This window comes from Capsicum annuum, chromosome 4 (genome assembly GCF_002878395.1).
Source record: "Capsicum annuum cultivar UCD-10X-F1 chromosome 4, UCD10Xv1.1, whole genome shotgun sequence".
NCBI lineage: Eukaryota > Viridiplantae > Streptophyta > Magnoliopsida > Solanales > Solanaceae > Capsicum > Capsicum annuum.
Window position 1 is genome coordinate 54,773,775 of NC_061114.1, and position 23,244 is coordinate 54,797,018.

Genomic DNA, 23,244 nt, shown 5'->3' on the forward strand with positions numbered 1-23,244 from the left:
TGTCGGGAAGGAGATGTTCCGTACTATCGTCGGAGATAAAAAAGATAGCCAAATTATTTCCTACTTACATTGATATAAGTGGCTTTTTGGACCAAAAGGTTTGTACTAATTGGTCGACGATTGAAGCATACCAGCATAAAATGGGTAATCCATTCGATGTAGAATATGTTGAAAGAATTGCTCAACAACACATTGGTAGCCTGTAAGTATCGTGATTTAGTTTTATTTCATAAATTTCACAATGCTTACATGAACTGTAAGATATGAATTATCTTTTTTATTTAAAATGGAAGAACTGCAGTCTTTTTGTTGCCGCTTACACTGAGTATTTGTGCGATGGATTACAAGTACCAAATATGGACTTCATGTAGGATTACTCCACAAAAGATATGCTGCTCTTTTATGGAAATACGGAGAAGAGAAAGCTCAGAAACCGTAGACAAGCGACATTAAAGATCCATGAAGAACAACTTGTCCATATTGAGTAGATCTTTATAGCTTGAGTCTGTCAAAGCAATAACCTCTCCTTGGTAATTGTTGGCACTAAAGTTTAAATTGTTGATTTATTTGTAGAGTAGCTTATTTGTACCCATAATGATTTTTTTTACATTTCATTTATTTGTTGAGTTATTTCATGTAATTTCTGAAGGCTTTGATTAATTTAATATTGTCTGTGAATATAATTTAATCCTTAGTTTTGAACTTATTAATTGAAATAGAATACTAGATTCAAATATTGCAACAGATAATACATATGTTGCACAGACGACATATTTATTGGAAATTATCAAATAGATTTAGACATATATTGCTACATGTAGGTCATATAATGGAAATTATCAAACAGGTCTTCCTACTTTTTTTAATTTATTCCAATAGATTACCTATTAGTTGCAACAGATAGACTATATATTGCAATAGATTGTACACATGTTCTGATAAAAACTGAGAGACATCTACATAATACAACAGATGACAAACCTATTATGACAGATAATCAATTTGTTACAATGGATATACTATCTGTTACAACAGATAGATAATCTGTTGCATTATAAAAAAATCAACTTTCATCAAACATAAAAAGTTGTATGGTGTTTGTCTTTGTACATCTTCTTCTTTATACACAAGATCCAACTATTTAGTTAGTACTCCATAAGCCCAAACCTCTTTCCTCTTTGTTACAATGGCGTTGCACAGATCATATATTTCTGTATCGGTCAGCAAACATTCGGTGTATGCAAGTAAGTACGGCCCGCACGCGGCACCGGTTTTATTTTTTTTTGAAGATGCATGCCCTTGTTTTGACCTTCAAAATCCCATGCTTTCTTCATTAAGACTTCCGTTGGCAAATGATCCATCATTTTACTCTACCTCAACAAGCTGGGGAGAAACTCCAACAGTGGATGCACATAGATAAAAAAAGATGTTTCCTTGAAGACAGGTAAGTTGCAGTCATAAACCTTAATTTTTTCCTCCCCGAGAAGTATCTCAACAGCAAGAAAATATTTGACTTCCACGTTTATGACTGCAAGAATTTTCTTTGCCTTGATCCAGATCTTGTCGTGTGGATATGGCCTCTTCCCTCTAATATAGTTAATCATATCTTCCACTCATTCATACATAGAAAATAATGTATCAAATCTCGTGCCACCGAGAGTTAATGCTAGCTTACGGAGCCTATTGTACCTATTCTTGAAATTGTTGTAGAATTTGAGGTCCATTATTTAATCAGCAATATCATAAGCATCTGGGTATACTAATTACCTGGCACTCATGAGGTAGAATTTTATAAACATACTATGATATAAGATGATAATTTTTAAATAGGTTAGTAATTGTAAAGAAGAAAAACATAGTGGAAAGATGCAAAGGATGGTCCATCTATTGCAGAGGTTTATCTGAATCATTTCAAAGATTACCCAGCTAATGTAACTTATGCAACAAATGTTTAATCTGTTGCAATAGAACAACCACCAGTTGTACCAAAATACCCATCTGTTGCAACAGATTACATATCCGTTGAGTAGCTTTATCTTCATGGAGTAGATTAGAAGGCTAGGTTAGGAAAAGTAAACTTACCCTATCCACGTACCCCTAACAGATAGATGTCATACTCCTAAAGTCTTTATAGTCAAACGTATGCATGGTGTATTCTTCTGCGGGTTCCTTCTTCTTGGGATACTTGGCATTTCACAGTTCCCTCCCCTCTTCTTCGTCAAGTTCCGCGTATATGTCCACCTTCTTCAGTGGCCTTGGAACTTCAATAACTTTTAGAGAGCGAGGAGTTGCAATATTTTTTGTTTTTAGATTGGAGAGTATTTGGTTAATTTTTCTTTTTTTTCCTATTAACTGTAATTGTAAGAGTGTATGGCTCACTCACCTTCTTGGATGGTATGACACCCCTCTTGGATTTTAATTTCTCGGAAGCTTCAGAGATAGCCTCTAGTTGTTTGAGAAATTTATCCTATTTGTCCTTTCACACATAGTATTTGAAATAAGAACATGAGGGTAAAGAGGGATGAGAGGGATCATTGTAAGGGGGAAGGACCGGTATATGGGCGAGAGGGACCTGTGCAAGGGGTGATTTCAAACATATTTATTTTTTCTTGAGCATCAATATGCTCATCAGCATGAATGGCGGCAGCATCAGTATCAGGATGTCTTCCACCAACAATACCCCCAGAAGAAGCACCCAGATCTTTTGCAGTAGGTTGGTCATGAAGAGCTTCAATATTAGGCTGACCTTGTCTAACCGCTCTTCTTATGGTTGTTGCTCCATCCAATTCTTTCTTTATTAACTCCACCGTTGGGTCTGCTATTGTATGAACAAGACCTAGCATAATAAAAGAAGTTATCCCCAACTCCTTCTCAGTAGGCGCGATCTAAGAATGCACAACCTATAAAAATACAAATATATTTAAATCAATAATAATAATTTACAATCAGTTGGGTTACATATTAACACAATCAACTTATGAAATAGATGATCTATCTATCACAATAGCTGATCTGTATGTCACAACATATTAATAATACGTTGCATCAGATCACTCATATATTGCATAATTTGCAGTAGATAGGTAATTTGTTGAGTCAGGTTAATAGAACCAGAGCAACAGATGGATAATCTGTTGCAAAATATGGAATATCTGTCACAACAAATTACCCATTTGTTGCACCAGTTGCAGTAGACGGGTAATCTATTGCAACAGACTACCCATATGTCACAACAGATAGCACATCTATTTTAATATCTTTATTTGAGTCAAATTATTTTACTCGAAAGAAGATGTACTGCATCATCCAGAGGGTTAAAAAGATCAGCCTCCTTAATTCTTGTGTTGCTCTTTGCAGCCAACCACCTAAGGATTCTTGGATGGGAAATCTCGTCCGAATAATCCTTGACCTGCTTTTGGAGGGGAGGAATGGTTTCAACTAACCAAGCCTAAAATATGTAAACAGGAAGCAAGCAAAAAAGTCATAATAATTATTCAATATAAATTAATGGATGAGTAAACAAATAGTAATTAAATTTACCATGAAAGCATACGAAAAGCTGTACAATGTGATCGTCTTTGGGGATAGCTTTTCCAGTAAATATTTGACAGTTAAGTAGTAGATGTCATATCCCTAAGGATAATTGTTGAATTTCTCAAAATCATCAGCAAGCTCCAATAAATCATCTTCTATGACTTTGTTGACATCTTTTGCCAATATAACGGCATGGGCAAACCAAACTAAGCAAAATTGTTCCCTGTACTACTTTGGTATGATTTTATCCTTGAGATATTTTATCATATTTGCCGCTTTGTAGCTACGTCCAGCAATGTCCAACAAACCATCTATTTTTTCCTGCTTCTATTTATTTTGGTGGGTGGTTTCTTGGACAATGCCTTTCATTTATTTGATGGTGGTGGTTTGGATGTCCTGCTTGCCTTGGACCTCTCAGGGTTGTTTACTTGATGAGAAGTTCTTTATTAGAGAGTTGGTTAGGTTACACGGGTCCCAGTATCTATTATTGTAGAAGAGGTTTCCAGTTTACCTCTCATTTTTGAAAGGCCTTTTAAAAGGGTCTTGGTACCCAAGTTTACCTCAGTATAGCCTTTCACCCTCAAACTGATGGTCAAGTAGAAAGGACTATTCAGACTCTAGAAGATATGTTAAGAGCATGTGTTGTTTAGTTTAAAGAAAATTGGGATGACCACTTGCCTTTGATTGAGTTCACATATAATAACAGCTATATTCCAGTATTTAGATGGCTCCGTTTAAGGCTCTATATGGAAGAAGATGTAGATCTCAGATTGGTTGGTTTGAAATAGAAAAAACGGTGCTAATAGGGCCTGACTTGGTGTTTGATACCTTGGAGAAGGTTCAGTTGATCAGAGTCAGGCTTACGATAGCCCAGAGACGATAAAAATTGTATGCAGATATGAGAAGAAAAGACCTTGAGTTTGATATTGGCGACTTTGTGTATTTGAAAATCTCTCCCATGAAGGGAGTGAAGAGGTTTGGCAAGAAGGGAAAGCTCAGTCCCCGATATGTCGATCCTTATATAATTCTCTGCCGTTTCAGAAAGTTAGCTTACGAGCTTGAGTTGCCTTCAAATCTAGCTTTAGTACACCCAGTGTTCCACGTCTCCTTGCAAAAGAAATGCATTGGTGACCCAACAGTTGTAGTCCTCTTAGAGGGAGTAGATATTTAAAATGATCTTTCTTTCGGAAAAGTCCTAGTCCAAATCATCGATCGTCAGATTCGCAAATTAAGGAACAAAAAAGTTTCTTTGGTCAAAGTTCTTTGGCGGAATCAATCCGTTGAGGGAGTTACGTGGGATGCAGAAGCAGATATGTGAACCAAGTATCCTCACCTCTTCTTCGCAAACTCAGACTCAGCTTAAGGTAATAATCTTATTAGAATTTATATTTTCCATGCTCAATTTTAGTTGCATATCATTCTCATGTCAGTCATCCATTCACGAGATCAGTTCAATCTTATAATCATGCTTCAGTTATGCATGTTCAGCATGTAAACTCAGTTCATCAGTATTTTCAGCTTAATCAGACTCATTCAAGGAGGAATATTTCCAAGGGGGAGATATTGTAATACCACAAAAATCCAAACCAATGCTAGAGGCATATTTCAAGATCACACATAGTACATTATGGTTCCTTGGTAGTTTTATGAGTTAGTTTGATGTATATTAAGGTCCCAAATAACTCCTAGCTATTTGATGAATCAATATATCCAATACTAATTGAGTTTTTGATAAGAATGTTGCTTCCGTCAACTTTAAATGAGCATAACCTTTTCTCTACTCAAAATTTTCCATCTCAAAACCCACCAAACTATAGGAAATTGAATAAGTTTTTCAATGATACCAATTTTGCCCAAATCCATTACTTGGGTGAGAAGTCATGGCACTTTTAGTGAAAATAATAGCTCAATATGAGCAGCACCGCATCACAGTGAGAGGCCAAATGGCGCTCGTCAGTTTACAATAAGGCCCCGTGATGGAGTCGTGCCGCGGTGAAGTTCTAGTTTAGGATTGTCATTTTCCAATGGTGAAATGCAATGGCACAGTGTCGCGCCATTGGACAAAATGAGGATTGTCACTTTCTAATGGACCGATGTGACTTCGCCGCGTTGCGCCAAAGGTAAAAGTCGAGATTCCAACGACAAAAATTTTAATTCCTTCCATGGGTAATTTGATCTTTTTCAGTGGCCCTAATTAGTCTAAAACACGTTAATTAATCCCTAAAGCTAATTTAGTCATTGTTTATTAGAATTTTCCATAAATTAAAAATATTCTCTCTCAAATATAAAAAAATAACTAGCCCTCAATAATCAAGGATAAGTCTCAAGAACACTACCAAGAAAATTCAAGTATTAAATTACCCAGGTATGATAGATGTTCATCCTTGGATTCCTTTCACCCTTGGGGTTTAAGAACCCTTTTTAAAAATACAAGTTTTCATACTCTTGATTTACATGTTTGAATTAGATTGTGTTCATGTATGTATTGTTGTATAGGTTTCAATTCAAGATTTACCCCATGTTTCATGTAAACCAATTAGCATATATGTTGAATTAGGTGAATTCTCATGTTACAACCCTTGAGATTTGTAAGTTGAATGTGGAAGCCAGGATGTTTATATGTGATTATTATTATGTGCAATATTCATTCACCCAAATGTTTGATAGAATATCATGTGAATTGAATAGTAAAATCATGATATGTTATCATGTTTCCCCACCCATATACAAGTTCATGCCATGCAAGTGTTTGATAAAATGCCTCAATAAATGGATTGTGACTAAGTGACTAGCTATTATGCTGTTAAGATTGTGCTATGTTTTACTATTTATGCTATCAAGTCCTAGAGGTATTTAATACCCAAAATCTAGTTGTATACTTAGATCACAGTAGTTATAGAATAGTCTCAGTAAGGTCAAGAAAGTAGTATTCAGTCAGTCTTTATGATCAACGTTAGTTTAGTCTAGCCATACCTGTAATGATCAATTCTAATGTCATTTCAGTTGGGAGTAGGATTCAGCACCGAATAAAACCAGGGATGGGGGCATTCCTGTCAGCCTAGGGTTTGACCCTTAGTAGCAATCCCTGAGTTACAGAACTACCTAGCCAGCGTAGGGTAAGATGTCCTCCTGACAGACTAGGGTTAATGTAATCATGTATATATGTCATGAGTCTTCCTGCCAGACTAGGGTTAACACAGCCATTCTCAGTATCTCATGGTGAAGTGCTACTACCCTTCCAACTAGGGTCACAGGTTAAATCCCAAATCAGTTTACATCGGGGTATGTGGTTAAATGAACACTCCCATGGTCTCATTTTTAGTGTTCAGTATAAAACTCAGTCCAATTCTACAGAACCATGGCTGTCAGTTATCAGTTACTCAGATATTATTTATACAACCAACAGAACTCAATACTCAGTTACAGTATAATATCAGATACACGACATAAATATAAGTTTATACACAGTATCGCATACTCAGTGATTACAGTAGTTTTACTTCTTTATGTACTCTTATTCAACTACATTATATCATTCAGTCAGTTATTGTTCATATATATGAGCCCATGCATATTAGCCTTACCTCATCTAGCAAACCTTTACATTCTATGTACTAATTGTATACTCTTTTTTGCTCTATGATGTCTTATATCATAGCTTCGAATACTCAGGTTCCTAACTGCGCTTAGCCAGATTCAGTTACCAGCAGTCGATTCAGTAGTGAGTCCTCATCCCTCGAGGATATTATTTATTTTAGTACTTTAGCAAATTTAGTATTTCTTTTAGTGGGAGTTAGTTGGGGGCTTGTCTCATTAACTCCATATTCAGATAGTTAGAGTCTTTCAGATTAGACTACTTCAGATAGATGTTCAGTTTTTTAGTATTATTATCAGTATTCAGTATTTGTTTTTAATTTATGAACCTTATGGTATTTTCATCCTAACTTCTACCTACATTCAGTATTATTGTTTAGTTCTTATAGCAGGTACCAGCTCATAAGTTAGCTTACGGTCCCTCTATATTGTAAGCACTGTGTGGTGCATAGGGTGTACTCTAGGGGCATTACAAACTTATTAACAGAACCTAAGGTTCTACAGTGTCCTAGAAAGTCTAAAAGTTGCGTCAAGTAGAGTCTTGCACATGGGTGTGTAGTGCGCTACACTTATGGGCAAGAGGCTATGAGGCATTTTAGGAAAAGTTCCCTTCTGTTTTCAATATTCATATCATGCGAGTGAGAATGAGCTCAAGTTAAACTCTTTGTCTAATCCAACATTCCCTTTCATTTACAGAACATGTCTCCAATAAAGACTAATGAAATAAGAACTGGGAATCAGCCAGCACCTCCACCCATTCACGAAGATCCCCTGAATGAGCACATTGCTCATGAAAAATTTAGAGATACATTCACCACCCTAGCTCATTCCATGGAAGCACAAAATGTTCGACCACTTACTTTTCAGGCCAACCTAGTGGCCAATACTGTTGCAGCTAGATTCAGGACTTCACCCAAATGAACCCTCTTTTATTTTCAAGGTCTAAGTCTTAGGAGAACCTATAGGAATTTCTTGACATGGTGCAGAAGGTAATGGATACCATGGGGGTAACCGCTAGTGAGAGTGACAAGTTAGCTGCCTATCAGTTGCAAGATGTAGCTCATACATAGTTAAATAATAGATGGTAGAGAGAGGCATGGACACGGGACATATGGAATGGGAAGAGTTTGCTACTACTTTCTAGATAGGTTTTTTTCATTGGAGTTGAAAGAGGCTAAGTTTATAGAGTTAATCAACCTGAGATAGGGTAACATGAGTGTGAAAGAATATTCCCTTAAGATTACTCAGTTGTCCTGGTATACTCTTCATGTGGTAGCTGACAGTGGGTCTAAGATGAGTAAGTTTATGTCTGGTATGTCTTGTAGTATGGTCAAGGAGTGTAGGACCACAATGCTGATTAAGGAGATGGACTTATCTTGGTTAATGGTCCATGCTCAATAGATTGAGAAGTAGAAAACTAAGGAGAAAGAAATGGAGAACCAGAGGGCTAGAATAGGAAGTTTTAACTTTAAATAGCCAAGTTCAGAAGGAGGTAACCATCCTCAGTTCCACCTAAAATCTTCACTCCTGGCTCCGTCCTCAGGCAGGGCTCCAGTGCCTAAATTCAAGAATAGTAATAGAGATAGGGCGTCAGGCTCTAAATCTCATGGTAGAGTGAACAATGCCTGAACTAATCCTCTTTATCAGAAGTAATGTAGAAATCATCAGGGTATTTATAGAACCGATAGTGACATGTGTCTTGGGTGCAGTAAGACATGTTATAGAATCAGGGAGTGTCCTCAGGTGGGATCATAGAGTCAGTATAATCGTCCCCCAATTTAGTTTGGTTGCCCGTCTCAATAGGGTTTCGCTTCCAGTGCCACCAGTGGGAAGCGCCCAAAAAGGCTCTATGAACTTCAGTACCTGCAAGATCAGGAGAGTTCTCCTGATGTGGTTATTGGCACATTGCAAATCTATCATTTACATGTTTATGCTTTGTAAGATCCTGGAGCTTCTCTATCTTTTGTATCTCCTTATATAGATGTTAACTATAAAGTCAATCCTGAAATCTTAGTAGATCTTTTCTCATTCTCTACCAAGTGGGTAAGTCTATCATAGCTAGACAAGTATACAGGAACTGTCCAGTTATGGTGTCTTAGAAAGTTACTTCAGCAGATCTTGTAGAGCTAGAGATAATAGATTTTGACGTCATTCTATGCATGGATTGGCTCCATTCATGCTATACTTCAGTTGATTGTAGAAACAGTGTAGTTAATTTTCAGTTTCAAAATAAACCAGTCCTTGAATGGAGGGATAGTACTATAGCGCTTAAGGGTCAGCTTTTTTTGTACCTTAGAGCAAGAAAGATGATATCCCAGGGGTGTATTTACTATCTTGTTCGAGTCAAAGATTCTAATTCTGAGACTCCCAGTCTTGAGTCAGTTTCAGTAAAAAGTGAATTTGCAATATGTTTTCCAAAGATCTTCCCGGAGTTTCTCCCAAATGGGAAATTGACTTTGGAATAAACCTTCTTCTGGATACACAACCTATCTATATTTTGCCATATAAAATAGCTCCAGCCGAACTCAAAGAATTAAAAGAACAATTGAAAAATCTCCTAGATAAGGGATTCATCAGGCCTAGTGTATTCCCGTAGGGTGCACCAGTTCTATTCGTGCGAAAGAAAGACAATTCTCTTAGAATGTGTATAGACTGCCTTCTATTGAACAAAGTTGTTCGTAACAAATTTTCATAAATATTGAAAATTAACTGCAAGCAAAAATAAAATAAACAAAAAGGAGTAATTTTATTTAAATGAATCTTGTAAGTACAATTCTGTTGTTCTCTTGATTCTTCTCTCTGAAAATTAGAAATGATCCAAGGGCCTTCAGTAGCGTATTTCTCAAATCATTTGATGATCTGGACTCCTAGAGACGTATTTCAATCATCGAGAATGTCGAAAAGTGTTTTATCATTTTTGGAAGAATTTTTGGGAAGAACTCCATTAATTGCTCCTTGCAAGAACTTGATAGTCAATGTCAACATTTTTGATGCTTGTCAAAGTCCTCATTTAAGAATCTCCTTTTCTAGCCTCTACTTTAGAATGTTATGTCACCCCTTATTTGTAGTTGTAGGGGTAGACCTAGTTGCTTATGATTGGTCAAACTATGTCACTTTGACACTTGGCATCTTTTGACTGGTTATTAAATTTGAATGAGATTTCCACACTATTTGTACATGTGGCTACATCTTATTGGTCTTGAATTTGACTGGGATGCCATGTCACTTGATGAGTTTGGGCTTCAAGGTGAGATGGACCTTGATGAGAAATAAAATAGGCTTGTCATTTTTTTAAGTCCAAAATAATTTTAGACCCAATAAAATATGGCTCAAATTCAAATTTTATATGAATTTGATCCAATAAATTCTACATGTCTACAGATGCCCCCTGCTTCAAGGTTAGTCGACATGTAGGTTTTTTGAAACTTGGCGGCAAGACTTGAAGTACTCATGAACGTGTTTTTATTCTCGTGACTTCAAAGGTATTTGTTTCTCATTAGTGCATCCTAGTTAGACCAATACTTGAGAGTGGTATAACTAAATTTTCCTCCATGAACTTTCATGTCGTGAAAGTCTTCGTCAGAGCAACCAACAATTTGTTTGTGTTGATCCTCAGTTTTCATCCATAATCGAATACAAACTCGATATTATTTCAAGAGTATTAAAAAAATGATCAACTTGATTTTTTTTACTCTTCTTGGACAAGTATGAACATGAGAAATTACCACCTTGATATTCATTTAAGTAGTTTTTACTTGCACAACAATGTGACCCTCTCAATGTATGTGAATTAAAAGGATCAACACAACCCCCTCACTTGACATATTGCACGTATGAAGTAAAAAAGTTGACTTGATTTTTTGCGAATAAAATTATTAACTTTCCTTTTAGTTTCATGTACCAAAGAAAAATATCAACTTCCCTTTTGGTTTCATGTACCAAAGGAAAAATATATTAACTTTCCTTTTGATTTCAAGAAAGAATTAAAGTCACCTCCAAAAAAAACTCCTTAATATGGTAATTTTTCAACTGATTGGCAATTTGAAATTTTCTCATCTTCCAGTTTCACTACAACATTCCTTGTACACAAACTGAAAATTCTTCATAGGAGCCTCTATATAAGGAGATATTATGAAATTACATCAACCATAATCTTTTGAAATCTATAACCCTTGAAAAGACATCCCTTGTCCTTTTTGTGACCATGTGTCTGGAAAATACTGTTGGTGCACCTCAACCGTTTTGGCAGCATTGGTGGATGTAACACAAAGTCTACAACATCCTCGCAACATCGACCAAAGAAGTACACGGAGTGTTTTTCCTGATTTTTAACTTCAAACACTCACAAAGCAAAAATCATATCTGACTGTAGGAATTTATAAATGTTAAACGACTTAGTTTTGAAGAGACTAGACTTGTATTACTGTGTCATATCCAAAAATTAATGTCAAACTCCTTCTGTATTGACGAGAATTGATTTTGAAAGTTGACGCTTTAAATTGTCATGTCGTGACTCCAGATAGTATGTTTGTGATCACTCCTCTTTTCTTCTTTTTTTGTAGGTTCATGAAAAAATGCAAGTGGTGTCGATATCACACCAAGCATATACAAACATTGTCCAGATGATTGGTCATAAACCACTTGAAGTACCATTTTTTAGTTGCAGTTTTCAATAAGCATCAAGTAGGTGCTTTACCCATTTTCTTGAGGATTTGGCAAGCAATATTCCTCTCACAGCTTGGAAATAGACACTCAGAGCAACTCTTTTCTATCCTTGGCAAGAAATTTGTGTCTATTTTCTTAAATCTTGGCATAGAAAACTCCTTGCTTCTTGGCATAGAAGATCAATGATTGAAAACAAAATTTCATGCTAATCGATATCTACCATGTTGAACTAAACTGATGTGTTTCTCCCAATGTTGATCATTCCACATCAAAGCATCGTGCCTTTGGTACTGACACTTATTGCCGGATTGAAGTTTCATGTAGTTGGCATCAATCCACATAAAACTGAGAAGCTTCATCCAGTCAATACTATAGATGTGTTCCATCTTTATTTTTTTGTGCAGGTTTATGCAAATGGTCTTGATGTCATACAAAAAAGGTCGACATGATTGATGTTGAACCATTTGGTGCATTACTTCCTTACTTCTTGATAAGAAAGTGACTTGGAATGATGTGATTTCATCCTTGACGATGCTGAAAGTTGCCCTTTTTAGCTTCACTGAGCATGTACTAGGCAAACGTCCGCGAAAATATTTATTCTCTAATGGGAGAACAAAAATATGAGTTATTTGATTCATAAAAAATGGAATTCAATGTCCTAATACATATGTTTTATCAGCTTTGCACAGCATCACGATAAATTCCGTATTTTAACGTAGGAGTATCAAAATTAGGTGACGTCTTTTGATTTGGAAACTATACTCATAAAGCTATGTATCACATGGGTATCACAATCATACTGCACCCAAATCATCCCATATATTTGTCCAAAACCGATCCTCTAATCTTAGTTCACTAGTTTAATAAGCTTTGTGCATCGTCAGGATAAATAAACATAGGAGTATCAAAATCAGGAGCCGTCTTTTGAGTTGGAAACTAGACTTGTATATCTACGTATCACTCGGTAATAAAAATCATATTTCACCCAAATCTTCCTAGATATTTCCCCAAAATAGATCCTCTAATCATGGTTCGCTAGTTTTATCAGCTTTGCGTAGCGTCACGATAAATTTCATATCTCCACGTAAGAGTATCAGGATCAAGTATCATTTTTTTTGTTGGAAAGTAGATTCGCATATATACAACATACATAAAAACTACACTCAAAGCCCTTACATATTTATATAAATACGTCATCAAAATCAGCTTAGTTCGAAATCTGTTGACCTATTTTGCAACTTTGAGCAGCTATGATAGAAAATTCATAACTTGGCATAGGAACCTTTGAATCATGTACCGTATTTTTAGTTGAGGAAAAGTCTCTAAGATCTACTACATATGTCAAAATTATGGTGAACACCTATATGAATTTATAAAAATATGTTATCGAAATCTGCTTTGCCTTGCTGGTCTCTTCACCTTGCACGCCTGCGGTAAACTTAGCGGAGGAACGTATATCCTCATATGATATCTATGTCAGTTCAAAGTGTTATTGTCGTGGTCAAATAATAACAGATGTTTTTTCTCTTTTTTTTAAACTCATACGACTGAACTTAGAGTAAAAATACTCTAAGTTGCATATGTACCTCGGGAGGATCAAGGCATAACGTAGTTCAGGAATAATGAGTTAATTTACTTTTTTTAAAAATTCTTTTTCTTTCATTTTTCTTTTTCCTTCTTTTTTTGTTTCTTATTCTTCTTCTTTTTTGTAGAGAGCATCGTTCATAGTTTAGACCCATGCGGGCCAGGAGTTATATGTAGTTTAAGCTTGTGCCTTAAGAAGTATTTTGACTTGTAATTTAGGGTCGTGCATCGAGGAGCATTTTTTACTAATATTTTAGGCTCGTATGTCGAGGAGCATTTTTGACTTGCAGTTTAGGCTCGTGCATCAAGGAGCATTTTGAGAAAAATTCTGGCAATGTAACTGTCTTTCCAACCCTTTGTAATGGAGTATTGTTGCACTTCAGTTTGGTATTTACTTCCCTCATTTTTTGAAGCAATTTACATTTGATCTTGTGCCGACTTTTGAAATTTGGATTTTAGAAGCCCTTTGAAATTTTTTTCATTTGCAAGCGATCAATGTCCAAGTATCACCCTTTTTGCTATTGGGGAAGTCATTTTGCATGGATTTGCCTGTTGTTTTCCTCAAGGTTGTAACCCCAATTGGGTCGAAGCTCCCAAATTATAGCATGATGATTTATTCAACTTTTGGTGATTCCACAAAGCGCATAGCTTGTAGACCTTTTGAAATTGAACCTTTCATAAGGTAAAATTTGACACCAACATAATTTGCATTGACTATATCACCATCATCAATGATGATCTTTCCCTTTTGCATTAATATCGTGATCTTTTCCTTTAGTATAAAGCATTTCATGGTGTGATGACTAACAATGCGGTGAAATTTGTAGTATTTAGGATCGTCGACTTTGGTTAATTCTTCAGGTCACTTTGACTTAGGAGGTTCAGTGACTTCTTTGGCTAGCAACTCATCAAGAATCCTAGGAACATCAAGGTCGGGGAAAGGATATACCATTGCTTGTAACTCCTTCAAGGTTAGTTGATTTTTTACCTCTCTCATTTGTTGTTTTGGAGCTTTCTCTTTCAAGTTTTGTCTTGTGGAGGCCTTTGCCAAACTCATAGTTGTTTTCATAGATTTCCAATTTGGTCCACCGATAAGTCTTTGAATTTCGTGACTTCTTTCCTAGGCTCAAAAATAGGTGACGCCATTCTATGATTTGTAATTCTTAGCTCCATTCCTTAAGAACACGTAGCTAATTCTGCAAAAGTTTAAGCCTTAATTGCTTGGATGATGTACATAAGGTCCCAATGAATCCCTTGAATGCAAACTTCAATTGCAAAAGTTTTATAAAGATGATTCTTCCAGTCAAAGCTCAATGTTCGTCAGCGATTTATGTAGTCCACTACAGGCTTATCTTTACTTTGTTTTATGTTTGTCAACTCTGTCATGTTGATCATACGACGGGTACTATAGAAGCAATCTAGGAACTGACTTTCTAGTTTCTCCTAATAATTAATTGATTCAGACTCCAAGTTCGTATACCAATCAAAGGCATTTCCTTTCAGAGAGCGAATAAACTGTTTGACAATAAGATCACCATCTGTGTCAGCACTGCAACAAGTTTCTACAAAATCAGCGATGTGTTGCCTTGGATTTTCGTTTCTATCAAATTGTTAAAACTTTGATGGTTGATATCCAATTGGCATCAGTAAGCCCTCGATTTGCTTTTAATATGGATTTGCGTATCCTATAAAATTTTGTAATGGACTACCATATTGTCCCTTGATGGTGTTTGCAATTATATCTTGCAGCTGTTGAACTGTTAGAGTAGACATTGAATCAGACCGATCAGCGCATTGCTTTTCACTTGACTTGATGAGAGATTTACCATCAACTTTTTCTTACGGCGTTAGATTATAATTTCACTCTCCAGGATTGTAGAGAACTAACTTGCTCATAATTTGGGTGATTTGACGATCTTTCTCATCAATAGACTTCTTCAAAGCTTCAATGGTTTGCTCCATTATTTCAAACTTCTCATCTATGTCAACTGCACCAATCATTAAGGTGTTGACTTTCGTTGAAGTTAGAGATTCATTAAATCCTCAGATTCTCCAAAGTTGCAAACAATTTCAGCGAGTTCATCTGATAATATATGCAAAGTTGCCCCCAGGGTTGTAGTTACAGCAAAAATTTAAGATTTTCTGCTTTTTTTTCATCTCCAAAAAGGTAAAGTATTAGGATCCATCCAAAACACAATCATTAAGGTTGCATCGATTGATGGGGCCAACAAGTTTGATCTCAGTAGATATGGTAGTAGTAGACTTCATGCACGAAATGTCATTGGCTTTTTTTACGTTCACTGCAGCAGTTGAATTTGTGATTTTTTAACTTGTAGAAGGAAGAGATGAAGAGCAGAAATGGTCCCGCTAGGCATGCCAAATTGTGTTTGCAATAAATTTTCATAAGTCCTGAAAATTGACTGCAAGCAAAAATAAAATAAACTAAAAAGAGTAATTTTATTTAAATGAATCTTGTGCGTACAATTCTGTTGTTCTCTTGATTCTTCTCTCCAAAACTAAGAAATGATCTGAGGGCCTTCAGTAGCGTGTTTCTTGAATCATTCGATGATTTGTACTCCTAGAGACATATTTCAATCGTCGAGAATATCGGAAAGTGTTTTTTTGCTTTTGGAGGAATCTCCAGGAAGAACTCCATTGATTGCTCATTGAAAGAACTTGATAGTCAATGACGACATTGTTGATGCTTATCAAAGTTCTTTTTTGAGAATCTCCTTTTCTAGCCTCTCCTTTAGAATGTTATGTTACTTCTTATTTATAGTTGCAGAGGGTAGGGCTAGTTGCTTGTGATTGGTCAAAATATGTCACTTTGACACTTGATGCCTTTTGACTGGTTATTGAATTTGAATGAAATTTCCACATCATTTGTACATGCAATAGCGTCTCATTAGTCTTGGATTTGATTGAGATGTCACGTCACTTAATGAGTTTGGGCTTCAAGGTGAGATGGCCCTTGATGAGGAATAAAATAGTCTTATTATTTTTTAAGCCCAAAATAGTTTTAGACCCAATAAAATATGGATCAAATTCAAATTTTATATGAATTTGATCCAATAAATTTTACATGTCTACAAAAGTCACAGTCAAGAATAAGTAACCACTTCCCCGAATTGATGACTTATTTGACCAACTTCAGGGTGCCAGTTATTTCACTAAGATAGACCTCAAATCTGGCTATCATCAGCTCAGAATCAGAGAATGTGACATTCGAAAAACAACTTTTAAAACTCAGTATGGTCACTTCAAATTTCTAGTCATATCATTTGGTCTTACCAATGCCCCAGCAGCTTTCATAGACTTGATGAACCGAGTGTTCAAGAAATGCTTGGACATGTTCGTCATAGTCTTCATTGATGACATTCTTGTCTACTCCCAAAATGAAAGTGACCACGCAAACCATCTCAGAATAGTATTACAGACTCTCAAAGCCCATCAATTGTTTGCCAAATTCAGTAAGTGTGAGTTTTGGCTAAGGTCGGTAGAATTCCTTTGCCATATCATTTCCTGCAATGGCATTAGAGTGGATTCTCAAAAGACCAAAGTGATGAGAAATTGGCCCAGACCCATCTCTCTATTAAATATCAAGAGTTTCTTAGATTTGGCTACTATTAACAATGGTTAGTTAAAGGATTATTTTCTATTGCATCCCCTATGTCCAGATTGACTCATAAAAAAGTCAAGTTCCAGTGGTCGGATTTTTGTGAGAAGATTTTTCAAGAATTGAAGACTTGACTCACTACAGCCCCAGTTTAGCCTCTACCAGATGGTTTAGATGGTTTGTTGTGCATTGTGATACTTCTAAAGTTAGTTTGGGGTGTGTTTTGATGCAGAAGGGTAAGTTCGTGGCCTATGTCTCTAGACAACTTAAGCCCCACGAGAAGAATTACCCTACCCATGATCTTGAGTTAGCAGCTATTGTGTTTGCCTTAAGATTTGGAGGCAATATTTGTATGGGGTGCGTGTTGAGGTGTTCACAGATTACAAAAAATTATAGTATGTATTTTCATAGAAAGACCTAAACTTGCGTCAGAGAAGGTGGTTAGAGTTGTTGAAAAATCATGATATGAGTGTTTGTATCAATCAGGTAAAGACAATGTGGTACAAGATGCTCTCAGTAGGTTGTCCATAGGTAGTGTTGCCCATATTGAGAATGGCAAGAAGAAATTATTTCAGGAAGTTCACCATCTAACCAAGTTAGGTATTTGTTTGGTTGATTCAGCTGAGGGTAGTGTTTGGGTGCAGAATAGTTTAGAATGATCTTTGGTTTTCAAAGTAAAAGAAATACAGCATAGGGATCCTAGTCTAGTGAAGTTGAAGGAGTCAGTCAGAGATCATAAAGTAAAGGTTTTCTCCTAAGAGGGAGATGGTGTGTTGCATGTCCAGGGTAGGTTGTGTGTGTCGTGTGTTGAAGAGTTGAGATAGCAGATTCTTACAGAAGCACAGGGTGCGCATTACTTAATTTATCCAAGGGCCACAAAGATGTACCACTATCTGTGGGAAATCTATTGGTGGAGTGGGGTAAAGAAAGATATTGCAAAGTTTGTGGATAGTGCTCCACATGTCAGCAGGTTAAGATTGAACATCAGAAGCCTAGTTCTTCTATAAAGGAGTTCAGTATTCCCACATGGAAGTGGAGAAAAGTGAACATGGATTTCATGGCAGGTTTACATCGTACTCGTCGCCAGCATGATTCAATTTGGGTTATAGTAGATCGGATGACCAAATCCGCTCATTTCTTGCCTGTTCATACTTCTTATTCAGATGAGGACTATGCCAAGCTTTATATTAGAGAGTTGGTTAGGTTACATAGAGTCCCAGTATCCATCATTTTAGATAGAGGTACCTAGTTTACCTTTTATTTTTGGAAGGCCTTTCAAAAGGGTCTTGGTACCAAAGTTCACCTTAGTATATCCTTTCACTCTTAGATAGATGTTCAAGAAGAAAGGACAATTCTGACTCTAGAAATTATGTTTAGAGTGTGTGTTGTTGACTTTAAAGGCAGTTGGGATAACCACTTTCCTTTGATTGAGTTCACATATAATAATAGCTATCATTCCAGTATGCAAATGGCTCTATATGAGGCTCTATATGGAAAGATATGTAGATCTTTGATTGGTTAGTTTGAAATAGGAAAAACTACGCTAGTAGGGCCTAACTTGGTATCTGATTCCTTAGAGAAGGTTCAGTTGATCGGAGAGAGGCTTGAGACAGCCCAAAGCCAATAGAAACCATATGGAAATATAAGAAGAAAAGACCTTGAGTTTGATATTGGCGACTTTGATTATTTGAAAATCTATTCCATGAAGGGAGTGAAGAGGTTTGGCAATAAAGGGAATCTCAGTCCGCGATATGTCGGTCCTTACAGAATTCTCAGCCATTTCAAAAAGGTAGCTTATGAGCTTGAGTTGCCTTCAGATATAGCTTTAGTACACCCACATTTCCACGTCTCCTTGCTAAATAAATGCATTGGTGACCAAGAATTTGTAGTCCCCTTAGAGGCTGTAGATATTCAGAAAGATCTTTCTTTCGAAGAGGTCCCAGTCCAAATCCTCGATCGTCAGATTCACAGACTAAGGAACAAAAAAGTTTCCTTGGTCAAAGTTCTTTGGCAGAATCAATCTGTTGAGGGAGATAATTGGGAATTAGAAGCAGATATGCGGACCAAGTATCCTCACCTCTTCTCCGCAAACTCAGACTCAGCTTAAGGTAATAATCTTCTTAGAATTTATCTTTTCCATGCTCAATTTTAGCTTAATATCATTCTTATGTCAGTCATGCATTCACAGGATCAGTTCAGTTCTGTAATCATGCTTCAGTTATGCATGTTCAGTGTGTAACTCAGTTCGTCAATATTTTTAGTTTAATCAGACTCATTTGAGGATGAATGTACCCAAGGGGGGATATTGTAGTACCCCAAAAATCCAAACCAATGCTAGAGTCATGTTTCAAGATCACGTGTAGTATATTATGGTTTCTTGGTAGTTTTATGAGTTATTTTGATGTATATAGAGTTCCCAAATAACTCTCATCTTTTTGATAAATCAATTTATCCCAAACCAATTGAGTTTTTGATAAGAATATTGCTTTAATAAACTTCAAACGAGCATAACTTTTGCTCTAATCAGAATTTTCCAGCTCAAGACCCACTAAACTGTATAAAAGTGAATAAGATTTCCAACGATACCAAATATGCCCGACTCCAATACTCGGGTGAGAAGTTATGGAACATTTAGTGAAAATAATAGCTTAATACGAGCAGCACCGTGTCGTGGTGACAGGCCAAATAGCACTCGTCAGTTTCCATTGAGGCACCACGATGGCATCGCATCACGGTGATGTTCTAGTTTGGGATTGTCATTTTCCAGTGGCACAATGCGATGGTACCGCGTTGTGTCGTTGGACAAAATGGGGATTGTCATTTTCCAGTAGCCCGTTAGATTTCACAGCATCGCATCGAAGGTAAAAATCGGGATTCGAGTCATGAAAATTTTAATTTTTTCTAGGGATAATTTGGTCTTTTTCAGCGGCTCTAATCAGTCTAAAACACATTAATTAATCCCTAAAGTCTGATTTAGTCATTGTTTATTCAAATTTCCCAAAATCAAGAACATTCTCTGTCAAATATAAGAAAAAACTAGCCTTCAAGAATCAAGAACAAGTCTCAAGAACACTACCAAGAAACTTTAAGAATTCAATTACCCAGGTATGTTAGGTGTTCATTCTTGGGTTCCTTTCACCCTTAGAGTTCAAGAATCCTTTTTCGAAATACAAGTTTTCAGATTCTTGATTTATATATTTGAATTAGATTGTGTTCATGTATGTATTGTTGTTTGGATTTTAATTCAAGATTTACCCCATGTTTCATATAAACTAATGAGCATGTTGCAATAGTCATGCTCCCCAAGTGTTTAATAGAATGTCCATGTGAATTGAATAGTGAAATCATGACATGTTAGTATGTGTTCCCACCCATGTACAAGTTCATGCCATGCAAATGTTTGATAAAATGCCTCAATGAATGAATTGTGACTAAGTGACTAGCTATTATTCTTTCAAGATTGTACTATGTTTTACAATTTACGCTATCGAGTCCTGGGGTAATCTAATACCCAAATCTAGCTATTTACTTAGATCACAGTAAGGTCAAGAAATTAGTATTCAGCCAGTCTTCACAATCAGCGTGAGTTCAGTCAGGCCAGTCCTGTAATGATCAATACCAGTGTCATTTCAATTGGGAGTAGGATTCAGCACTGAACTAACCCAGGGATAGGGGCATTCCTGTTAGCCTAGGGTTTGACCATTAGTAACAATCCTTGAGTTATAGAACTACGTAGCCAGCAAAGGGTAAGTCGTCCTCCTGCCAGACTAGGGTTGATGCAATCATGTATATATTTCATGAGTCTTCCTACCAAACTAGGTTTGACATAGACATTATTAGTATCCCGTGGCAAGATGCTAGCACCCTTCCAAATGGGGTCTCAGGCTGAACCCAAAATCAATTTACATTGGGGTATTCGGTTGAATGAACACTCCCACAGTTTCAGTTTCAGTCTTCAGCATAAAACTCAGTCCAGTTTTACAGAACCATGGCTATCAGTTATCAGTTACTTAGATATTAGTTATACAGCTAATAGAACTCAGTACTCGGTTACAGTATAATCTCAAATACATGACATATAAATATATAAACATAGTATTGCATACTAAGTGATTACAGCAGTTTTAGTTCTCTATGTACTCTCATTCAGTTACCTTATATCATTCTGTCAGTTACTATTCATACATGTGAGCCCTTGCATATTAGCCTTACCTCATCTAGCATACCATTACATTCTGCATACTAATCGCATACTCTTTTTTGCGCTATGATGTCTCATATCATAGGTTCGAACGCTCAGGTTTTAGACCGTGCTTAGTCAAATTTAGTTAGCAGCATCCGGTTTAGTAGTGAGTCCTCATCCCTCAAGGACATTTTTTATTTTAGTACTTCAGCAGATTTAGTATTTCTTTTAGTAGGACATAGTTGGGGGCTTGTCCCATCAACTACACATTTAGATAGTTAGAGGCTTTCAGACTAGACTACTTCAAACAAATGTTCAGTTTTTTAGTATTATTATCAGTATTCAGTATTTGTTTTCAGTTTATGAATCTTATGGAATTTTTGGCCTAAATTCAGCATACATTCAGTATTATTATTCAGTGTTTATAGCAGGTACCAACTCATGGTTTAGTTTGTGGTCCCTCGAGATTGTAAGCACTGTATGGCGCTCAAGGTGTACTCTCGAGGTGTTACAATCACCAATAATAGCCACCAATAGCAACGCAAACACCATCCAATAATATCACGATAGTCAATAAAATACTGCGATAAAAATTAGGGTTTTCTCGGGTTCTTCCTATGTTTTTAGCATCAAAACTCAAAATTGCTAACCCATTCTCGAAGATAATATAACTAAAAGTATTTTGTTTCATCATTGACTAAAAAGCCTTAAATTTTCAAAAAAAATAACAAATATAGAACTCTACTTGAAATTTGTTACCTACGAAGATAGAGAAAATGATGGATACAAGCAAGAATAGAGTTGAAAATAACACCTATCTTTTACACAGAGTCCCAGTATCCATCATTTCAAAAAGAGGTACCCAGTTTACCTCTTATTTTTGGAAGGCCTTTCAAAAGGGCCTTGGTACGCAAACTCACCTCAGTACAGCCTTTTACCCTCAGATAGATGGTCCAGTAGAAAGGACCATTCAAACTCTAGAAGATATGTTAAGAGCGTGTGTTGTTGAATTTAAAGGGAGTTGGGATGACCATTTTCCTTAGATTGAGTTCACATATAATAACAGCTATCATTTTAGTATTCAAATAGCTCTGTTTAAGGCTATATATGGAAGGAGATATTGATTTCCAATTAGTTGGTTTGAAATAGGAGAAACCGCGCTAGTAGGGCCTGAGTTGGTGTTTGATGCCTTAGAGAAGGTTCAGTTGATCAGAGAGAGGCTTGAGACAACCCAGAACTAAAAGAAATCATATGCAGATATGAGAAGGAAAGACCTTGAGTTTGAGATTAGTGACTATGTATTTGAAGGTCTCTCCCATGAAGGGAGTGAAGAGGTTTGGCAAGAAGGGGAAACTCAGTCCCCGATATGTCGATCCTTATCGAATTCTCTACCATTTTGGAATGATAGCTTATGATCTTAAGTTGGCTACAGATTTAGCTTCAGTACACCCAGTGTTCCACGTCTCCTTGCTAAATAAATGCATTGGTGGCCCAGTATTTGTAGTCCCCTTAGAGGGTGTAGATATTTAGAATGATCTTTCTTTCGAAGAGGCCCCAGTCCAAATCCTCGATTGTCAGATTTGCAGACTATGGAACAAAGAAGTTTCCTTGGTCAAAGTTCTTTGGCAAAATCAGTCCGTCGAGGGAGATACTTGGGAAGCATAAGCAAATATACGGACCAAGTATCCTCACCTCTTCTCCATAAACACAGACTCAGCTTAAGGTAATAATCTTTTTAGAATTTATCTTTTCCATGCTCAATTTCACCTGCATAGCATTTGCATTTCATTCATGCATTCACGGGATCATTTCAGTCCTGTAATCATTCTTTAGATATGCATGTTCAGTGGGTAAACTCAGTTTGTTAGCATTTTCAACTTAATCAAACTTTTTTGAGGATGAATATTCCCAAGGGGGAGATATTGTAATACCCCAAAAATCCAAACCAATGCTAGAGGCATGTTTCAAGCTTACGCATAGTATATTATGGTTCCTTGGTAGTTTTATGAGCTAGTTTGGTGTATATTAAGGTCCAAAACAACTCCCAGCTATTTGATGAATCAATATA